Below are 4,615 nucleotides of genomic sequence, written 5' to 3'. Positions count from 1 at the left end.
GTTAAAGCACTGCATTATGAAGCTCTCCAAGGCCACTGCAGCATGAGTTCGATCCTTGCCAGGGAGGAGATCCACATGGCGCGGCAGACCTCTCCTGACCCGCCCGCTGCTCCCCTCAGCAGTGTACTTCATCCGTCGGCCTGTTCTGCTCCCCGCTCTGTCTCTGATAAATCCTCTCACCCACCACACTTCTGGCCTGTATCCCAGTTTCGTAAACACAAATAAATAAATCTTTAAAAAAAAATAAGCAGAAATTATTTTGTTATCACAAAATATATTGTATATACAGAAGAATCTCTGAAATACACACAGGTTACAGGATAATGATTAAAAGGAACACCCAGGTGTCCCCCAGTTTAGCATATGGCAAACGGCCCATCTTGAAACATCCTTGCTGGCCCTCTCACTGACCTCCCACCCTTCCCTGGAGAGGCTCTGTAATACATCCCTCTGTTTTTCATAAAATCCACATGTATATCGCTAAAAAAATATATTGCTTGGTTTGGCCCGAGTCCAGCCGCCTGAGTGGTCTCACTGCCTGGACCTGGGCACTGTCCAAAGACCTCGCGGGACGCCGTGCTGTCTTTGTCTGTGTGGGGCCTGCCTCTACGTGCTCACCTGTGGCCTCTGCCCTCCCTCCACTGTTGTGTGACATGCACTGTGTTCGTCCCCACTGTGCAAACACCACAATGCCCCGCCCTGCCTGCTTGTGAGGGCTCCGCAAGGAAGCTTGAGGCTCAGAGGTGTATCCCGCGCTGGTCTCCAGGGGCCCGGGGGGGGGGGGCAGGTGTCAAGAGTTTCCCTAGGGCGCCCCCCTGAGAGCACGAAGGCAACACTCTCGTGTAGAACATGTCTCGCTTCTCTTTTCCAGGTCTATTAGACACTTCCCAGAATGACTGCCAACCGCTGGGCCAGTGAGAGCTTAGGCGTGTTTCTCGGGGGCTGCCCTCAGCCTTCCGTCTCGGCAGCTCGCCACCCCACGGCACCCCAGCCCACACGGCTGCCAGTGCTCAGAAAGGAGCGTGGCGACTTCCCGCTCTGCCTGCACACTCAGAAGACAGCATGTTTCTTGGGTGTGAGTCGGTGTGTGATGTGTGTAAAGCTCCCCTACCGAGGGGCACACACCCACTGTGGCCGGTGTGAAGCTGTCTCCATTTCCGCTGAACGGAAATGTGGGAAGCAAGGTCAGCAGACTGGGCGGTGCTGGCCGACCCCCAGGTTCCCCTCTTCACCCAGTGTCAGAACGGCCTTCCCTGAAATTGGCCAGCCCTGCTCTGCCCTTTCTCTGCAACCAAGAGGTTGTGCCCCAAGCCTGGATAGGGGTAGTTTTCCCTCCCATCTCCCTCTGATCTGGCGCCCAGGCCTGGCCCCTCTCCACCGGACCACCTGGTTATGGAGAAGATGCTTTGCCGATGATAATATTTTGTGCTGCCTCTTTCCACTTACAGGTTAGCCTGGGGAGGAAGATAAAGACATTTGCAACCAAGATGGTAATCACGGGTGGAAATGATGATGATAGAGGAAGCCAAGAAAAAGAGAGTAAGGAAGAGAGCGTGTTGGCCATGCTGGGGATCATTGGGACCATCCTGAACCTAGTTGTCATCATATTTGTGTACATATACACCACGCTGTGAGTGGCCCAGGGCCGTCGAGGCCTCGGAGTGGCCAGCTGATGGGCGTCCCTTGTGTCCTCCAGTCCGTGACCCAGCGCACACCGGCAGGCCCTTGACCCACGCACGACGCGGTGAGATGCGCCTTCGAACTTCCTAAAAAGTCACCAAATAAACCGATCTTGCTGCAAGGAGCAGATACTCAAGCACAATGAATCCAACAAAACTCACTCTCACAACCAGGAACTCAACGACGTGGGCAGGGGGCCCAGCAGAACGCCCAGAAGCCCAGCCTGGACCTCACCGCTAGCGGGCGGGTGCTGACACCCGCGGTCCCCACTGCCGGTGGAGATCACGCCTCAGAGGGAGGAACAGGACGCAGGACACGCGCGACCCGTCCACTCAGCGAGCTGCTCAGTGCGAAGCCACGGGGCAGTCCTCAGACAGGCATCCCACTCATCAAAAGTGTCTAAACTCTTTGATACCAGGGAGATAACTTATTTTTCTTTTTTCATTGGCTTGACGTGTGTATCTGTTCATATCGAGGTTTATAAATATATATTTTTAATAAATGTGCTCTATTTTTTAGCATGAACCAAATATTTGGAGAGGCGCCCCCAGATTCAGCGCTTTCCTTGTCTTATCTGCTTCGCCCCTAGACTGCAGATGTGTCATGTAATCATCCCACACTTAACCCTCCCTGTCTCTCTCTCTGTCTCTCTCTGTCTGGAGGATATTTTTCCAAACTACCAGCTGTGGTCTTGGTTGGTGCATGTTTTAGGATTGTCCGTGGAGTGGCTTTTTGTCGTGCTATCAGAGATATCCTGTGGTGCACTGCCTCCTTCCTGAGAATTATGCATGATCAAGGGCTGAGTGACAGACCAGCTTTAAAAACTCTCACCAGGACGCCTGTCGGGAAGAGCAGCCGTGTCTGCACGTCGTCTCTGGTGGAACGTTCAGCTTCCCTGAGCGGCTTCCTATTCTTTCAATCCTCTGGCCATTTGTTGATGAGATTGTGACTTGGATGGCCAGGCGCGCGAAGGATGGGGAAGAACAAGGTGGGAAGCTCAACAGTAGGTGCATAACTCCTTCCTTAGGGAGCCCCTGTCCAAGCAGGTACGCTCCTGGGCTTTTCGGGCTGGGAGGACCCCGGGACAGGTGACTGTGCAAGGGCACTGAAAGGTCACGAGCGATCGCCTGCAGGATCGCTGTGCTTCTTAACACTCCTGGTTTGTGCCCACAGGAAGCTGCTTGTCCCCGGCAGGGTGGGTGAATACGAGTGTGCCCTGTTCTCTGATCCCTGAGATGAGCCTTCTCCTGGCAGCAGGGTCGTGGCCTTAAACAAGGGTCAGAATTTGTCTGCTAGCACCAGCCTCCCAGATGGCAAAGGCAGCAGCACCTGCCTGGATCTGAACAGCACCCAGGAAGTCTCTGCTGCCGGACTCCTCACTCGCCATGTTGTCGTGTCCGAAGTTCCACCGGTAGAGAGTCATTTCTCAGGCCTCTTAAAGACCAGGCTCTTTTATAAATCACATCCCCTGAGCATCTGGCTCTGATGTCGATTCATCAGGTGTTTTCTCTTCCCCACCAGAAGGCCGACAGCATTCAGGGCACTCCGAGTGCCACACGCTCTGTATTCCTTATGTCGTCGGCCCTCCCAGGAGGCCTGGGCTGGGGGAGTCTCTCCCAACATGGTAGAAGAAAGGGGGACTCCCCAAGACCAGCAAACATCCCTAGGATCACACGGCTACAGGCGGAGTCAGGACTTAACCCCCTGTTCTGTCTGATGGCTGGGGTCAGCCTGCAGGTGCTGGAAGGTCCTGGAGGCCCCGCCTCCCCCAGGATCTTGGGGAAGAGAGGAAATGAGGGGAGGAGGGCAGGAAGGGCTGTCCAGGTCAGGACGCAAACCCGGGGGCTTTTCTGAGGACCGGCTCTGCATCCCTCCCTCCGAATCCCCCCTAAACACAAACAGGCCCTGAGCTCCTTGGACACCGGCCGAGTGTCATACAACAGGCCGTGTGACAAGAGGGGGCTGGTGTGAAATGCAAGGGGCGTGGGGGCAGGGAGTAGCCTCGCAGGCTCTGTGTGCTTCTAGAAGGACTGTGTGAAAATTCTGGACAGTGAGCGGAGTGAACAATAAAGGTGCAATGGAAAAAACAAGAAACTGCTCGTTGCTTTTGTTCCCCATGGCATTTGAAAATGTCAGAGTCATTCTTTGCCTCCACGTATTCATTATTTTGTTAACAAAACAAAACCGGATGTGACTGTGAAGTGTTTCCCTGGGACTGTAGAAGCCCTGGTGATTTTTCAAGTCTGCTCATTTGAAATGCATCGAGGGGAAACACTCTTTCTGGCCCGACTGGCCCACCGCGGGCTTCTCTCAGTTGGTCCTAAACCGTTGCTGGAGTAAAGCCACCGTCCAGGGGCGCCGAGCGCAGGCCCCCCTCACCCCCTCACTGGTCCGCCCATGCCTCGATGAGGCCCCAAGAACATGTTGTGGGCAAATGCACAGCTGCCCCAGATCTGATGGACTCTGACGGCGTGTGGCAGAGAGGTGTCCTCTGCCCTGGGTCTCCAGAGGTCACATGTGGCAAGCGCTTTGTGGCCTTGGCAGCCAAGGCAGTAACCAAAATGACCCCAGGACCCATGCTTCACCCACCCTGGGCAAACCTTTCGACCACAATCCCCGCGGCCCATGTGTTTCTCCTACCAGGCGAGGGAACAGGCGCAGAGAGGCTGGTGGCCTTCCTTGGCCACACGGCCGGGACACAGCCTTCTAGCAAGTTCCAGCATTCTTCTAGCTCCTGACCACGTCTCCGCGTGGCCCAGGCTGTGGGTCAGGGCTCCCGGGTTGCCTCTGGGCTGGTTCTGTGCAGCTCACAGCTTCCCACCAAGGCCACCACACTGCCGCCGTGCCTACAGCTGGGCTGGCCACAGGCCTGGTCTCTCTACCCGGGAAGGTAGCTCTGAAGGCCCTGTCCTGGTAGCAGAAGGCCCACATGCTC

At 55.5% G+C, this 4,615-nt stretch overlaps 1 long non-coding RNA gene across 1 annotated transcript in view; it reads left to right on the top strand.

The window, feature by feature from the left end:
• Window positions 1–3,751, top strand: part of LOC105853559 — a 40,485-nt gene extending 36,734 nt beyond the window's left edge. The window contains exon 3 of the long non-coding RNA XR_001145394.1: window positions 1,449–3,751. This is a non-coding gene — a long non-coding RNA (uncharacterized LOC105853559). The remainder of the gene's footprint in view (window positions 1–1,448) is intronic.
• Window positions 3,752–4,615: the final 864 nt, after the last annotated feature.

The sequence above is a fragment of the Condylura cristata genome, unplaced genomic scaffold (genome assembly GCF_000260355.1).
Source record: "Condylura cristata isolate star-nosed mole 26May11 unplaced genomic scaffold, ConCri1.0 scaffold00013, whole genome shotgun sequence".
NCBI lineage: Eukaryota > Metazoa > Chordata > Mammalia > Eulipotyphla > Talpidae > Condylura > Condylura cristata.
The sequence above is the reverse complement of the archived record's forward strand: the minus strand, read 5'-3'. Positions and strand labels throughout refer to the sequence as shown.